The sequence below is a fragment of the Haliotis rufescens genome, unplaced genomic scaffold, assembly GCF_023055435.1.
Source record: "Haliotis rufescens isolate VD_foot unplaced genomic scaffold, xgHalRufe1.0.p SCAF_13, whole genome shotgun sequence".
Classification (NCBI taxonomy): Eukaryota; Metazoa; Mollusca; class Gastropoda; order Lepetellida; family Haliotidae; genus Haliotis; species Haliotis rufescens.
In genome coordinates, this window is record NW_025963813.1 from 19034057 (window position 1) to 19052705 (window position 18649).

Consider the following 18649-nt stretch of genomic DNA (forward strand, 5'->3'; position numbering starts at 1 on the left):
TGATAAATTAGTAATGTCTTGGAGTTCTGTCTAAGAAGCATTCTGGTATATATGGAGAGTTTGTCCTCCGTCGTCCAACCCGAGCTACCAGTTGCAACAGAGGGCAACCTCGAGCTCTTGGACAGTGGTAACAGCTGCCAGAGAACCGCTCCGATGAAAGGAAGTGTTCACAGACACTGATTGATGACTGTTTGAAGTGAGACACATCTGTGAAGTCATGGTATTGTTTGAGCGCTTAATTATTTTTAGGGAATGGAGAGTTGATTGTGTTCTCTGCCGCTGTTGCACGTGCTCCGTCGCGAGCTGATCTTAACAATGCATGTTTTATTGATGTCTTAAGAATGGTGTGTCAAAGTGTAAGAGTAGAGATGTGTATTAAGTAGGGGAGTACCCTCGTATATCCGACGCTACGTAATGTAGAGATGTCGGGATTGCCCTCTGGGTCGTGGCAGTTAGTTAAGCGCTCTAAAACAAGAGGTGTCTACTCATCTACAGCGGGACCACATCAACTTTCTAAACACAGTAGGTTTTTCTCCTGAATAACAGATGATTACAGAAATAAAGAGAAGTATGGAGTGAGGATGGTGATGGATGAATAAGAAAAAGGGAGGTGTGACATGACAAGTAACAGAACACGTTTAGTACACAACATGTAAGCGTGCAAACAACAAAGGAAGACGACAAGGGTGTGTAGTAAAAAAAAAAGTTTAATAATAATGTGTCATGCCCCCACGATTGGTGAAACATTCGTTTATACGGCGTGGCATAGTCCGAAACAATCTATCAAATGACAATTTAGTGTCTAACATGTCCCAGACGATCTCTATGGGGAAAAGTCAGGACTCATTGCTCGCTATTGCATTACGTTAGCTGGTGGTGGGAATCAGTGGCGTTCTGACAGTGATAGTCATCATTACAGCCCCATCCCCAAATCTGTCATGTTGCCTTCCGTTGAAGTTTAAGTGAGCTTAGTATGAAATACTGTTCAAAGCGGCATTTAAGTGACTGAACAAATCAATGACTCTTGTGGGATCACCCCAATGCGTTTGAGCCCTGTCTCCCTGACGGTATTCCGAACACGCCATATTGGTAACTTCTAGCTAAGGTATTGTGTGGTGACAATAAAAGCAAGGCTTCGCTGATACTGTGTCGATCTGTTTGGCATCGGCCACGCTGATTCATTCGCAAAACAGACATGAATATAGACTGTTTGAAGCGGCAATAAAATGCAAATCCCCTAACAACTGTCGTCTTCTGACAACACGTATTTCATTTATTCAAATGAAGTGAGTGAGTAAGTGAGTATGGTTTTACGCCGCTTTTAGCAATATTCCAGCAATATCACGGCGGGGGACACCAGAAATGAGCTTCACACATTGTACCCATGTAAGGAATCGAACCCGGGTCTTCGGCGTGACGAGCCAACGCTTTAACCACTAGGCTACCCAACCGCCCCTATTCAAATGAAGTGCTTCATGAAGAAAAGTTGAACTTGTTCAGAAAAGGTTTGCAGTTCCCTATGCGAGTGGATTCTAAAGGGTGTATGGGTGTAAATCCTATATGTATATAGGCGTGACTCCTATGGATGAAGGGTGTAAATCCTATATGTGTATAGGTGTGACTCCTATGGGTGTAGGGTGTAAATCTTATATGTGTATAGGTGTGACTCCTATTGGTGTAGGATGTACATCCTATATGTGTATAGGTGTGACTCCTATTGGTGTAGGGTGTAAATCCTATGTGTATAGGTGTGACTCCTATGGATGAAGGGTGTTAATTCTGTATGTTTATAGGTGTGACTCCTATGGGTGTAGGGTGTAAATCCTATGTGTGTATAGGTGTGACTCCTATTGATGAAGGGTGTTAATCCTATATGTTTAAAGGTGTGACTCCTATGGGTGAAGGGTGTAAATCCTATATGTGTATAGGTGTCACTCCTATGGGTGTAGAGTGTAAATCTTATATGTGTATAGGTGTGAATCCTAAGGGTGTAGGGTGTACATCCTATGTGTGTATAGGTGTGACTCCTATTGGTGTAGGGTGTAAATCTTATATGTGTATAGGTGTGAGTCCTATGGATGAAGGTTGTAAATCCTATATGTGTATAGGTGTGACTCCTATGGATGAAGGGTGTAAATCCTATATGTATATAGGTGTGATTTTATGGGTGTAGGGTGTACATCTTATATGTGTATAGGTGTGACTCCAATAGGTGTAGGGTGTACATTCTATGTGTGTATAGGTGTGACTCCTATGGATGAAGGGTGTAAATACTATATGTATATATATGTGACTCCTATGGATGAAGGGTGTAAATCCTATATGTGCATAGGTGTGACTCCTATGGGTGTAGGGTGTAAATCCTATATGTGTATAGGTGTGACTCCTATGGGTGTAGGGTGTAAATCTTATATGTGTATAGGTGTGACTCCTATTGGTGTAGGGTGTACATCCTATATGTGTATAGGTGTGACTCCTATTGGTGTAGGGTGTAAATCCTATGTGTATAGGTGTGACTCCAATGGATGAAGGGTGTTAATCCTGTATGTTTATAGGTGTGACTCCTATGGGTGTAGGGTGTAAATCCTATGTGTGTATAGGTGTGACTCCTATTGATGAAGGGTGTTAATTCTATATGTTTAAAGGTGTGACTCCTATGGGTGAAGGGTGTAAATCCTATATGTGTATAGGTGTCACTCCTATGGGTGTAGAGTGTAAATCTTATATGTGTATAGGTGTGAATCCTAAGGGTGTAGGGTGTACATCCTATGTGTGTATAGGTGTGACTCCTATTGGTGTAGGGTGTAAATCTTATATGTGTATAGGTGTGAGTCCTATGGATGAAGGTTGTAAATCCTATATGTGTATAGGTGTGACTCCTATGGATGAAGGGTGTAAATCCTATATGTATATAGGTGTGATTTTATGGGTGTAGGGTGTACATCTTATATGTGTATAGGTGTGACTCCAATGGGTGTAGGGTGTACATTCTATGTGTGTATAGGTGTGACTCCTATGGATGAAGGGTGTAAATCCTATATGTATATATATGTGACTCCTATGGATGAAGGGTGTAAATCCTATATGTGCATAGGTGTGACTCCTATGGGTGTAGGGTGTAAATCTTATATGTTTATAGGTGTGAGTCCTATGGATGAAGGTTGTAAATCCTATATGTGTATAGGTTTGACTCATATGGGTAAAGGGTGTAAATCTTATATGTGTATAGGTGTGACTCCTATGAGTGTAGGGTGGAAATCTTATATGTTTATAGGTGTGAGTCCTATGGGTGTAGGGTTTACATACTATGCGTGTATAGGTGTGACTCCTATGAATGAAGGGTGTAAATCCTATATGTATATAGTTGTGACTTCTATGGATGAAGGGTGTACATCCTATATGTATATAGGTGTGATTCCTATGGGTGTAGGGTGTACATCCTATATGTATATATGTGTGACTCCTATGGGTGTAGGGTGTACATCCTATATGTATATATGTGTGACTCCTATGGGTGTAGGGTGTACATCCTATATGTATATAGGTGTGACTCCTATGGGTGTAGGGTGTACATCCTATATGTATATATGTGTGACTCCTATGGGTGTGGGGGGCACGGGTGGCCCAGTCGTCTAAGGCGCCGCGATTCGCTACACAGAGTTGCGTCCCTTTGGACACGCCAGAAACCTATGATTGGTGGTTCGAATCCCGGTTCGCCCCGATTTTGTGTCTAGGTTTGTCAGCACCATACCCGTGCTCGTGGGTTTCACCGAAGTGGTAAACGTCTGAGACTAGCATCACTTCGGGCTTTCCTCCCACATTAAGCTGACACGCCGTGATATAACTGGAATACTGTTAAAAGCGGCGTTAAACCCAACTCACTCACCTATGGGTGTAGGGTGTGAACCCTAAGGGTGTAGGGTGTAAACTGATTACGTGCGTTTGATTACAAAAAGAACTGGTGAATTGAGTGAACTAGCACAACCTAGCACATATTATGAAACACGCTTTAGTCTGACAAATTAATATGCTAATCAAAACTATGACGGGTTAGAAGTGTTTTATTGCATGACAAAGCTGACAGTGTACCTTTTCCATATCATGCACGTGTAACGACAATAAAGTTCAACATAACACCAAATAAAGATTCTGAATCAACATACAAGTTCCATTATTGCTTGATTCTAAAGAATTCATATGAAAAAATAGAAGTTAATCTGGACGCATATCAAATTACATATATACAGTAAATGCCCAGGTAGTCATTCATTTAAGTTCTTTTATTCATAATTGAATAAATCAATAAAAATGATTAGTTTTAACGATGACATCACTTCGAGGCTCCGAGCTAGAGTACCGCACCCAGGGTTCAGTAGGGATGTGTATCTCTGTCGGTGTTCAGTACAAGATTACCACCAAGTGAGGGGCACCTGTGGCCATGTCATCCCTGTCAGTGTTCAGTACAGGATTACCACCAGGTAAGGGGCACCTGTGGCCAAGTCGTCCCTGTCAGTGTTTCAGTACAAGATTACCACCAAGTGAGGGGCACCTGTGGCCAAGTCATCCCTGTCGGTGTTCAGTACAGCATTACCACCAAGTAAGGGGAACCTGTGGCCCAGTGGTCCCTGTCAGTGTTCAGTACAGGATTGCCACCAAGTGAGGGGCACCTGTGGCCTAGTCATCCCTGTCAGTGTTCAGTACAAGATTACCACCAAGTGAGGGGCACCTGTGGCCCAGTGGTCCCTGTCAGTGTTCAGTACAAGATTACCACCAAGTGAGGGGCATCTGTGACCTAGTCGTCCCTGTCAGTGTTCAGTACAGGATTACCACCAAGTGAGGGGCACCTGAGGCCCAGTCGTCTCTGTCAGTGTTCATTACAGGATTACCACCAAGTGAGGGGCACCTGTGGCCAAGTCGTCTCTGTCGGTGTTCAGTACAGGATTACCACCAAGTGAGGGGCACCTGAGGCCCAGTCGTCTCTGTCAGTGTTCAGTACAGGACTACCACCAAGTGAGGGGCACCTGAGGCCCAGTCGTCTCTGTCAGTGTTCAGTACAGGATTATCACCAAGTGAGGGGCACCTGTGGCCAAGTCGTCTCTGTCGGTGTTCAGTACAGGATTATCACCAAGTGAAAGGCACCTGAGGCCCAGTCATCTCTGTCGGTGTTCATTACAGGATTACCACCAAGTGAGGGGCACCTGTGGCCAAGTCGTCTCTGTCGGTGTTCAGTACAGGATTACCACCAAGTGAGGGGCACCTGTGACCTAGTCGTCTCTGTCAGTGTTCAGTACAGGATTATCACCAAGTGAGGGGCACCTGTGACCTAGTCATCCCTGTCGGTGTTCAGTACAAGATTATCACCAAGTGAGGAGCACCTGTGGCCTAATGATCCCTGTCAGTGTTCAGTACAAGATTACCACCAAGTGAGGGGCACCTGTTGCCTAGTCATCCCTGTCGGTGTTCAGTACGAGATTACCACCAAGTGAGGAGTACCTGTGGCCTAGTCATCCCTGTCGGTGTTCAGAACGAGATTACCACCAAGTGAGGAGCACCTGTGGCCTAGTCATCCCTGTCGGTGTTCATTACAAGATTACCACCAAGTGAGGGGCACCTGTGGCCATGTCATCCCTGTCAGTGTTCAGTACAGGATTACCACCAGGTAAGGGGCACCTGTGGCCAAGTCGTCCCTGTCAGTGTTTCAGTACAAGATTACCACCAAGTGAGGGGCACCTGTGGCCAAGTCATCCCTGTCGGTGTTCAGTACAGCATTACCACCAAGTAAGGGGAACCTGTGGCCCAGTGGTCCCTGTCAGTGTTCAGTACAGGATTGCCACCAAGTGAGGGGCACCTGTGGCCTAGTCATCCCTGTCAGTGTTCAGTACAAGATTACCACCAAGTGAGGGGCACCTGTGGCCCAGTGGTCCCTGTCAGTGTTCAGTACAAGATTACCACCAAGTGAGGGGCATCTGTGACCTAGTCGTCCCTGTCAGTGTTCAGTACAGGATTACCACCAAGTGAGGGGCACCTGAGGCCCAGTCGTCTCTGTCAGTGTTCATTACAGGATTACCACCAAGTGAGGGGCACCTGTGGCCAAGTCGTCTCTGTCGGTGTTCAGTACAGGATTACCACCAAGTGAGGGGCACCTGAGGCCCAGTCGTCTCTGTCAGTGTTCAGTACAGGACTACCACCAAGTGAGGGGCACCTGAGGCCCAGTCGTCTCTGTCAGTGTTCAGTACAGGATTATCACCAAGTGAGGGGCACCTGTGGCCAAGTCGTCTCTGTCGGTGTTCAGTACAGGATTATCACCAAGTGAAAGGCACCTGAGGCCCAGTCATCTCTGTCGGTGTTCATTACAGGATTACCACCAAGTGAGGGGCACCTGTGGCCAAGTCGTCTCTGTCGGTGTTCAGTACAGGATTACCACCAAGTGAGGGGCACCTGTGACCTAGTCGTCTCTGTCAGTGTTCAGTACAGGATTATCACCAAGTGAGGGGCACCTGTGACCTAGTCATCCCTGTCGGTGTTCAGTACAAGATTATCACCAAGTGAGGAGCACCTGTGGCCTAATGATCCCTGTCAGTGTTCAGTACAAGATTACCACCAAGTGAGGGGCACCTGTTGCCTAGTCATCCCTGTCGGTGTTCAGTACGAGATTACCACCAAGTGAGGAGTACCTGTGGCCTAGTCATCCCTGTCGGTGTTCAGAACGAGATTACCACCAAGTGAGGAGCACCTGTGGCCTAGTCATCCCTGTCGGTGTTCATTACAAGATTACCACCAAGTGAGGGGCACCTGTGACCTAGTCGTCCCTGTCAGTGTTCATTACAAGATTACCACCAAGTGAGGGGCACCTGTGGCCCAGTCGTCTCTGTCAGTGTTCATTACAAGATTATCACCAAGTGAGGGGCACCTGTGGCCCAGTCGTCTCTGTCAGTGTTCATTACAAGATTATCACCAAGTGAGGGGCACCTGTGGCCCAGTCGTCTCTGTCGGTGTTCATTACAGGATTATCACCAAGTGAGGGGCACCTGTGGCCTAGTCTTCCCTGTCAGTGTTCAGTACAAGATTATCACCAAGTGAGGGGCACCTGTGTCCCAGTCGTCCCTGTCGGTGTTCATTACAAGATTATCACCAAGTGAGGGGCACCTGTGGCCCAGTCGTCTCTGTCGGTGTTCATTACAGGATTATCACCAAGTGAGGGGCACCTGTGGCCTAGTCTTCCCTGTCAGTGTTCAGTACAAGATTATCACCAAGTGAGGGGCACCTGTGTCCCAGTCGTCCCTGTCGGTGTTCATTACAAGATTATCACCAAGTGAGGGGCACCTGTGGCCTAGTCGTCCGTGGCGACGCAACTCCTACCCTCGGTTCGCCTTAATTGTTATTCTAGGTTTGTATGTGGTAATTGCGGACTTTCCTCCCACATGAAGTTGACACTCCGTGATATAACTGAATTACTGGTTGAAGCGGTGTTAAATCAAACTCCCTCCCTCCATCATATCAGATGTATTGGGCATTGTAATTACCGTCATCATTGTATAGAGCTGTGTCACGACCAGTATCTAAGGACACGACTATAATTAAACTAAAAGTTACGTTTGATTGGTGCAACACAGAGGAAGAAGAAGAAGAAGAAGAATTATGTTGTAGTGAATTTATTCAATATCGGACGTCTGTTTACACGCGCTCTCGAGGGTGGGGAGCTTCAACTACAATTACAATTACAAACGTAATAAAGCCTGTCCGTCACATCTTCAAAAATGTGAGAATAATTTGAACTGTAAGATATCTACGCGATAAATCGCAGAGAACAATGAAGAACGAATAAATCATTGTTCTATCATGACGTCATTTCTGGAGATTCGAACATGAGCTGGCAACTTGAGGACGTCGTAAATTGGACCAGTTTTTTTTTAGAGGGAAGTGTCTAGTAAGTTGTTTCCCATAGATGTTGCTGGGCAACGTAGGTAAACGCAATGGCCGAACGATCGTTTCCAATAGTGGGGCAGATATGACAATTTGTATTGGAAGAAAAGGTTGGAAGAAAGATAATCGACGTAAAAATTGTGAGATAATGCAGGAAAGACCAAATGTAACCCACCTGTTCATAACACGAACTTGTCCGACATTGCCGTGATCGGATTCTATTCAGGGAGTCATCATTATTTAAATACGTATAATTATTTTTAAAGCGTGTCCTTTCTACTAATATCCTCAAAGAGGCTGTAGCAATGTTGATGTTTCATGTAAGGAATAAACGATGCACACCTCATAGTTTGTTCTCCCTGCAGTGTGTTATTGAACTATAAACAACGACCACGAGTAATTTTTTCTTAAATAGATTTTGATTACCGATCAGATCGTCTTGTATCTGGTGTTTAGTGTCATTTTAATCATTTTCTTAATCAACATTCATACATACCTTTACCAAACCACTCATGTGCTATTTTCTAGTTTCATAAAAAGCCAAAGCTTTTATGTGGCGTTGGGATATTTTTAGTTTCCAAACTTTCAATTTCAATTAACGTACACAAATAATATCGGGAAAATTCCTAATTTTTATCAGTTTCTTATGTAGAGATCACCCTTGACGAATGAATGGGTGTATATATTACCTGTTCTTTTATCCGGTTGTGGTGAGGATGATGGGGAGGAAGTTGGTGTGACTGCCGCCGCTGCTGCCGTGAGACATGGGGTAGGGGATGGGGATGGGAATGCCGTGCTTGCTGTGGTGGGAGTGGTGGCTGCTGTGGCTGCAACAGCAGGCATTAGAGAAAGCAGCAAAGCAGGCTGAAAGAAAACGTTGTAATTATAACATAACATACTCAATGGTATTGAATCAGGCATGTCTAGTTTAAATGTTGATCGCGAGAAGTTCATCAATACAGTACAGTAAACTACGGTTATAACGAACACGCTTATAACGAACTGACGGATATAACGCACTTACTTTTTTGGTCCCGACTATTTGCTGTAGTTATGCTGCATATATGCTTATAACGAACTACGGTTATAACGAACTAAAATAAGTAGTCCCTTTGAGTTCGTTATAACCGTACTTTACTGTATATACACGATGCACAGAGATGCTTCCCCGGCCCTGCAGTGATGTGGGGTGTGTTCTCCACCAGCAAAGTATATACTCCCTTTTCGTTATGCTTGACTGCCTCAGATGTGTTATTCCGACAATTTTATTGACACAAATAGGTCTTCATTAGCTAAGATCTTTGCTAAATCAGTAAGACTTCCCTTTTGGTCGTTACTTGATGTTTTTGCGCTAGCGCGGATTCTGGTAGACTTGATTGAATGAATCAGCAGTCAGGGTTATGTCAGCTATATTACCGAGGCCTCCATATGATCGAAAATGGACGAAGAAAACCAGTGGTTGATATGATGAACAGCGTCACACACTGCCAGGCACGTAACACACTTAACCGAGTCATCGAACCCAGTCACCCTGTCGTCATTGTCGTCGTCTCTACAAAGAATCTATTTCAGACCCGACATGCTCACAGGTGTCAGGTGCTTAAGTACCACGGCGGCCAAAATTCGGTTTTTGAAAAGATTCAACGGGATACAGATGGAGAAAAACAGTTCTGCTAAAATAGAAAAATAGTGCAAAAGTAAAAAGTTTACTTACCGAAGAGTAAAACAACAACTGCTACACACTTCATGTCAGTTCGATGTCGTGGTTGTAGATGTAGACATTAGAGGAGACGTGCAAGAAGTGACGTGAAGAGTTCTGCTCTGTCGATTTTATATAAATAATTCATAAAGTGACGTTGAAGCATTGGTAGGAGCTTATCCCAGCAGGTCACGTCTCTCACGTGGAGAGAAGCCACTAGAAGGAAGATCATCACAGTTGCACCTGGTCATCCCGTGGAGAGAAGCCACTAGAAGGAAGATCATCACAGTTGCACCTGGTCATCCCGTGGAGAGAAGCGCGAGAGTGGTGGATTAAACCGGTGCAGGAAGCGATTCCTTGGAATAGGTTTTGCTGGTCTAAATGACGACAACCGTGCTCATGGCATGTTTCATCGATTGTCCACTAACATACCAAGGGAAAAAAGTAACTGTGCGTTTATAAGTTTAATAAAAATGAATTGATTTTGAAATTAAATAATACATCTTTCAATTCATATTCATGGAGACGTTGAAGGTCGTGATTCACAACTTGAACGTGCATGTGAATGCACGGCACACATTTTGGATGTTTGTGTGTTTATTAAGAGTATGATTCTCACACACATGGATTTTTTAAATGTGAACTTACACAATGTTTATTTGGCTGTCAGGTGTTCATAATAACACTTTTGTTTAACCGTAAAGAACTCTTACGCTAAGCCAATTGCTGAAAATCAACGCCTACGCGCCGTGAGTATGATGCAAACGATAATGGTGGAAAACCAAGTTGCCAGACATTTCAATGTTCATCGAAGCTAACTAACTGCTGTTCACTGTAACACTCATAACTTGCCACGGGCAAGTTGTCCACCCCAAAAAGACAATCATATTCAGTTAGTGCATCTACAGAATCGTTACCAAACTGCCACATTGACAGCTCGGACAATTCGTAGGTTGAGGCCAATTAGTAGCTGAAGCGAACACAACATCCGATCCCGACGTTCAGCGATAGGCCCAATTTTGCTTCCACGTCATCGTCCGGCACGCCTAGCTTTGTGTAGACAGCTTCTGGGGGTCAGAAGAAAAGACTTGGACAGTATACTGTTCACAGACGGGTCCAGATTTCATGTGGACAACTCTGATTGTTGCGCAAGGAGAACGTTTAGAGGCGCTTGCTTTACTCAACATCGTCAGTTTGGGGGTGGAAGTGTAATGGTATGGGGTGGCATTACAACCCATGGGAGAACACAGCTCATATATGTTTATTGCAATTTGAATGGTGTACAGTACCGGGACGACATCGTTCGAGATCATGTTCTACCCCTTGTGCAAATGCAGGGTTGCAAGGTCACGTTGCAGCAGGATAATGCTAGCCCACATTTTGCACGTGTTGTGACATACTTTCTGATGAAGAAACATTGCTGTTCTGCCATGGCTGTCTGTTTCTCCAGTCCTCTCTCCCATAGACAATGTCTGGGATAAGACTTTATGACGCCTACGACAGGAACAGAACCAGTCGGTAGAGCCCTCAGTTGGGTCAATCTTTGGTTGATATTTCAAGCAACACCCACAGGCTGTATAAAACAATCTGTTGTCTTCAATAAACCACCGCGGCCTCGGCTGTAGCAACACAAATGGGGGTCACACCCGATACTGACATTGTTAATTGAGTCATTGCACCAGCCCTCTTTTAGGACTTGTCGCTCTGTCTCTTGTAACCAGGTATGGGTTTTGTCAATGGATTTTAAATGAAAACATTGATAAGACAAAAGACTAAATAGTATAATTTTATCAGTTTATCTTTAAAATATTGGGTCAAGCCACGCCCATTTTGGTCGTTGTCAGTTCGTCTTTAATATACTGGGTCAAGACACGCCCTCTTTGGTCGTCAGTTCGTTTCAAATATATTGGGTCAAGATGTGTAGATAATTCAAAATGTGATCAAACTACGCCAACCTTAGATATTTAAACATAGAAAATCCGTTCAACTCATATACATTTTGATTGTTGATGTCAAGTGTCTGAGAGATGATGTGATGAAATGACGTCACGTTGGCCGTCTGCAAGATAATGAAATAAACAACACCAATTATGTCCGGTAATGTCATACAATTAAGTGTAATAAGTGTGTGAGAACCTTTACGTTCGTCTGGAATCTAGACACCAAGAAAAGTCTTCACACATTGTACACGTGTGCCATCCAACCAGCGTGACAAGCCACTACTTTAACCACCAGACTCCCCTACCGCCCCGCAGATTGATGACATATCCCTTGATGTTCTAATAGGCATAGTAAGGAGCCGCGCCGTATGATGATAGCGATGACAACAACATGTGATTAAGAGTGAGTGATTGAGTGAGTGAGTATGGTTTTACGCCGCTTTTAGCAATATTCCAGCAATATAAAGGTGGGGAAACCAGAAATGAGCTTCACACGTTGTACCCATGTCGGGAATAGAACCCAGGTCTTCGGCGTGTCGAGCGAACGTTTTAACCACTAGGCTACCCGACCGCCCTTGTATGTGATTAGAATGGATCATTTACTACCATATACTGTTGGTTCAACTAGACCTTCACTGAAAAACTGTTAGATTTTAGAGGGTAACACAGTATGATAATTGCCATGATGATTAGTATAGTGAACGGGATGGAGGTGGTGGTGACAATAATTTAAAATATATTTATATTTTAAAATATATATACAAAAAATATATTTATGTATTTTACACGTCCAACGTTTTCCTAGTTGATGCTTCCTGTTTAATCTGTCAATGAAAACACCACACACACGTTTTTCTGCCCCAGACCTCACATTGTACAGCTGTGTTAATCACCCGCCTGTGGCGTCAGTGTGTTGCTCTGCCTATATATAATACTTTGTGACACTGTCACTACATCCAGTTGGTTTCATCCCGTCTCATCATCTCCTCAGTTCAAGTGACCATAATGAAATTCCTGGCTGTCCTAGTTCTTGTGCTTGGTAAGTTTCACGACCTGATGTGGCGCGTGTCCATGATTGACTTTGTTTAATGTTAATACATATTCCATGGGAACCAATAACGGAAACAGACTACCGGTTTTAGAGCTGGCTTGTCACACCGACGAATCCCAATATCGGTGAAACATCTCAAATCTCAAAATCGGCAAAATATGTGAAATCTGTTCTTGGTGTTTACTGAGCAAATGAATATGGATCTGATGTTAATAAGCTGCATCCGGACGGAATACTGACCGAACAATAGTATCCGACAGTGTCATCTTAGACCACAGTCATTAAAGATTGAATTTTACTCTTTGAAGGCTTACAATCAACATCATCCACTCGATCAGAGAACTATATGACAGCCACATCTGTCTATTCATAACAAACACAATATCGCCAGGGATGACTTCATCCTTGGGACACATTATGTTTGAAGTTTTTGTCTTTTCAGCTTGCTTTGCTGTCTTCTCGGAAGCCTGCGGTTGTTGTAAGAAATGTTGTCACAGCAGCCACCACTCCCACCACAGCAAACACGGCATCCCCATCCCCATCCCCTACCCCATGTCTCACGGCAGCAGCGGCGGCAGTCACACCAACTTCCTCCCCATCATCCTCACCACAACCGGATAAAAGAATAGGTAATATATAAATCAATTCATTCAAAAAGTCAACTATGTTCCTGATATTATATGTGTACGTATTAATGGGGGTTTAATATGTGCTTGAAATTGAAGGTTGGAAACAGAAAGTACCCCAAAGACATGCGAAAGTTAACCTTTTACCAAAATTGCTCATGGTTTGGACACTTAATATGTTTATATCATTGAAAGAAAGAGTGAATGTTGATTTATGCCGCAGTCTGTAAAACTGTTGAGAGCATGAACAAATGTTCCATGCCGTCAGCCACGCCCAGTTCCAGAGGAAAAGGACCTGCACATTTGTCACCGTCGTTTTTCTACTTCAGATGTTTGCTGCAGAGATACTTCCAACAACCACATTACAACCTCAGCTCGTGTCTAATAAACCTTGGATGTCACAATTTAAGTGTTGCTTATTTTTGAAAAAGGTTAACTTTATGTTGATTGTAAGAAGCATCATTACACTGTGTTCAGCGCAAACTGCTGACAATGGGGAACCAGCGGTGTCCGAGTCGTCACAGGCGCCGCAAATCGCTGTGCGGAGTTGTGTCCCTTGGGCGTGTCAGAAACCATTGATGGTTGGTTCGAATCCCTGTTCTCTCTGATGATGTTGGTAATGATTGTCACCACCATGGCCGTGCTCGTCGGTTTCAACAAAGTGAATTTCCTACGTCCAGCTCACACACCGTGTTATAACTGAAATACTGTCCAAAACGGCTTTAAACCCAACTCCGTCACTGTTATTGTCTTCGAACCCACACTTTCAGAGTGGGGCATCTAATCGCCAGCACGCAAAGTCACCGATCTTTGTTTTGCAAAACAGTTGGGGTCAGTTTTAAAGTTTCGGCCCCAAAGATTTCTTTTGAAGTTGCCTCAGCATAGGTAGTTGCTACTGAGCTTTAAAGGAATGTTGATGAGTTTTCACAGCAATGCATACACGACGAATACGGTACTCCTTTATCATGTAAATATTGACTTAATTTCTTACATAACACTAAAATGTAAAACGATATATAGACTGATTATGTGTTCATATTCCGGGTTAGAATTGGTCCGGGCTATCATTAAGAAGGCAGACAATTTGAAATGTGTTACTTCAGACCGAACACACAGTTACTCAACAACAAAAAGTTACCATGATCATATCAATTTATCGATAACTGAAAATAATAGATAAGGTGATATGGCTACAACAAGCCCCTTGTAAAGACAGACCGATACAACTGTGCTTTGAGGCTGTTATTGAGGCGTATTGGAATCAAAGAGAAAATCACACATTTTTTTCAATTTCAATCTGCGGTACATCCCTAATGGTTGCACATTATCAGATATATCACTGTAACTCGAGTAAGGAACGCACAAATTGCTATGCAGAATTTGAATTTGAAATTTTGATTTCTTTTCAAACCTTATGTTACCTAATGTCCTGGTGAATTCACAATGCCATCAACAATATCAACTCGATCGATATCGATATATTGGTGTTGATTTAGGAGACAACTACATTTAGGTTACCAGCATCAAATTTACTTTGTCACTTCATGGTTCGATGACCAGATATGTTCTTGAAGAAGAGACCCCAGGAGTGGGTGGTACACAGGTGCCCATGAACAAACACACATATTTCTCCTTTCATATAATACAAATTGATTAAATTGTTGTGCATGCTTGTAAAGCCTATCTTATGACAACATTATGAAAGTGGTACTCATAAATACTGACACACAAATTCGTCCGTGAGAATCGGTATATATTAAAACACTGCACATTGTGAGCACGGCTTTGAACATTCACCGGAATTTGTTTTGTTTATTTATCCTTAGAAAGAAAGCGCCGACCTTGCTTAAAGGGAGGCTATGCTTCAGCCGATTGGCCATTTTCAGTCTATATTTAGACGTTGTCATTTCTGGAGTGACTCTCAGACATCAAGACTATGGAATAAGGGGTAGCATTAACAGCTTGTATGTATACATGTAAACAGACAATAAGCAGACAAGCAACTATAGCGTCACACTTTAATTATTATCAGGGTGGAAGAGCTCTAAGTTAAGTAAGTAACTCCCACACTAAAAGTCATAACAGTGGCAATATCCAAAAGATCGTGTTTATCTTCAAAATAACTGCATTCATGCAGGTCAAGGGGAGAAGAGTGGGTGCATGATGTAAGAACAGAGAGCTGTACAAGATGATGGACAGAGGGATGGAGAGTGTTATTCACACATGTCACAGCTATGTGAAACATCTGAACAGTAATCATAATGACACATTCTCGAATCTGATTGGTGAATCACAGACCGTGTTCAAAATATTCCTATTTTTGTGTCATGATAATTTCAAAACCGGATTCATCTGTTCAATGGGTGGAGGTTTAATATTTATTTGCCAGGTATTGGCGTTTGTGCTCCACTGATTGCACATAACATGCTAAACATAATTTTTATAAATTAGCGTCATGAAAGTTGCCTTCCTGTTAACGCTGCGGCCGAACGATCGCATCCGAAAGTGGGAGAGATATCACAATCGATATTGAGAGAAAAGCTACAGATGATCGACGTGAGGATCGTGAGAATATGCGGGAAATACCAAACATAACCCACCTGTTCGTAAAATGGACTTGTCCGACATTGCCGAGAGACTGTACATTATGTTGATATCGCATTTAAGAAATAAACGGTGAGTGGTGTATTCTCCCTGCAGTGTTTTATCGTACGATAAACAACTCCCACTCGTCGATTATTTCTTAATTAATCCGCAGCCACGCCTCTCATTGTCTTTTCTAACAAAGAATTCACGTTCGTTTCGCCAAGGTAGAATACAGACAAACATGGCGTCGTTACTCGTTTCATGTGTCCTTTCATTGAGACTTTTCAGGCGATGGGTTTTAATTTGAAATGAAGCTATGGGTATATAGCTGGAATATGGGGATGTTATGGTCTGCTAGACAAAGTAATGAACGCCTACTTCATGTATATAAGGATTGACCAGTGGATTAACATAATTCTCACAGTTATAGATCTGTAGCCCCCACTGTCAACTGAAGTTTCTGTTTAACTGGAGTTCATCTGTCAAGGGAAGGGTTGAATATCTTCTTATGCCGGTTTCAGCAATATAACGGAGGAACACCAAACGAAGGCTTCACGAATCATTCCAGTGTAAGGATATTTTCTGATAAACAAAGAGAATTTGTTAAGAAGAGGTCTACCCAATAAACATAATCATGGCAACGAGAATAATGTACACGTTTTACACGTCCAAAACAAGCTTTCACTGATTAAGATCATGCTCGTGATAACAATAAGTCTGGTAGATAAGTGAGTGAAAAAGATTTTGATCACTTTTAACCATATTCTAGTAATATCACGCCTTCATACAAATGTAGAGAATGTCCTTTGATGAACATGTTTATTGAGATGTTTCTAAGGCTTCAGACCTGCTCCAGAATAAACAACACCACTAGCAAAAACAATGTTGGGAATAGGAATGATAAGTCAATGCAAAAATTCTAGAGCCTAAAAGACAGCTTGATCATGTAACTTCCTCAGGGAGCTGAGAATGTATATTGAGTGGAGTAATGATTGTGAGCGCAATGAGCATGCTTTGGTGGACATGGACATTGATATTTATTGTAGTGGTTTAGGCTTTTAGAATTATAATGATGAGTAAGTGACTGAGTTTGGTTTTAACGCAACCTTGAACATAATTTCAGTTATATCAAGGTAATGCGTGTCAGCTTGCTTTGGAAGAACAGCCCAAAGTGATGCAGGTCTTAGATCGTAACCACTTTAGTGAAACTCCATAGCACGGGTATGGTGCTGACAAACCTACAAACATAATCAGGGCGAACAGGGATTGGAGTACACAATCATAGCTATCTTGTGCGCCTCAGAGACACAACTCTGCACATCGAATTGTGGAACCTGGGACGAGGTGTCCTCCCATTAGTTAGACGTCCCAATAGTTAGACAGCTTATAACAACACTTTAAACGGTTGAGTGCACACTAATCCTTAGGCTTGTCACCTCAGACTTTAAAATGGAATAGTCCAGATAAGATCTGACAAACAAAGCCAAGTACCTTTAAATAGATACTTTACTATTATACTTAACATTTAATAACTTTTACAGTTTATTTATCCCAGACGAAGCAAGTGTCCACAAGCATCTAAATACTCAATAGCAGACTTGTCACCCTGCTGCAGCTGATTTTTGAGGCTTACCAGGCGGTTCTCTGTCTCTCTGTAGATTCTCTTGCGGCAGCGTGGTGCCGCACCAAAGTTCAATTGCATCACCTTAGTCCTTTCACTGAACTCGACTTTCTGGATGACTTCAATGAATCTGTAGATGTTAGGGTGAACATGTGGCAGTAGGTAGTTCAGTCGGCTGTGGAATCCCTCAGGGTTGTTGTTGGTTCTGGGTCCATCAGTTCCGAAATGGTTCCACATCTCCAATGTGTGCAGGTTTGCCTCTCGCGGTTTCTGTTGTAAATATATCCATCTAATATCAACTGCTTACTTCCACGCCGAGAGGTGATGTACTCTACTTTCCTTAGACCAGCCATATCGATTCCGATAATGACACGTACCCCAAGATCATTTTTATTTGTTTGATGAGTAGATAATCTAAACTCGACTCCTTCAGCTGATCATACAGTAAGACAATTAAGCTACTCCATAGTTTACATAGTTAATCTCATGCCTATTGAACCTGTGCTGAGAGTAAGGTAATTTAGGATAATTAAATGAAATTGTAACATACATACTCCCTAAACTGTGAGTCCCCTATCCCCACTCAGTACTTTAATCTAATTAGGACTGATCCATTTCACCTGTAGGTATATTCCGTCTTTGCCCAAATAAAAATGTCTAACAATCGGGACGTCTAACTAATGGGACGTCTAACTAATGGGATATAACCTGGGACGACTGGGACATCCGTGTCCCCTATCGTGATGAAGATGTTGATGGTGATGATGATGATTGTGATATATGGACATTAATTACACGTTCACCAAACAAATGAATGCCATATTTGAGGTTCCCTATTAATCTGTCAATCAGAACACCACATACACGTTTTGCAACACTCTGTTAGCCCCTACCCTTGAGACAACTATACATTCACCGATAAGCTGTTTAGCAGATCGTCACACAGAAAGTATAATGATGGGATAATTATGATGGTGATGACAACCACTTAAACATATTGATGTTTATTACACGTTCAACGCAACACAGCTGCATATCCTGGTTGGTGCTTCCTGTTTAATCTGTCAATGAAAACACCACACACACGTTTTTCTGCCCAAGACCTAACTTCGTACAGCTGTGCTAATCTCCCGCCTGTGGCGTCAGTGTGTTGCTTTGCCTATATATAATACTTAGTCACACTGTCACTACATTCAGTTGGTT

General features: G+C 42.8%; 1 long non-coding RNA gene across 1 annotated transcript; it reads left to right on the top strand.

Annotated features, from left to right (window-relative positions):
* The first annotated feature begins 12523 nt into the window (after positions 1-12523).
* Positions 12524-13641, top strand: LOC125378797. The gene is made up of 3 exons (XR_007220509.1): positions 12524-12601; positions 13056-13242; positions 13569-13641. It is a non-coding gene; the product is annotated as an uncharacterized LOC125378797 (long non-coding RNA).
* The last annotated feature ends 5008 nt before the right edge of the window (positions 13642-18649 follow it).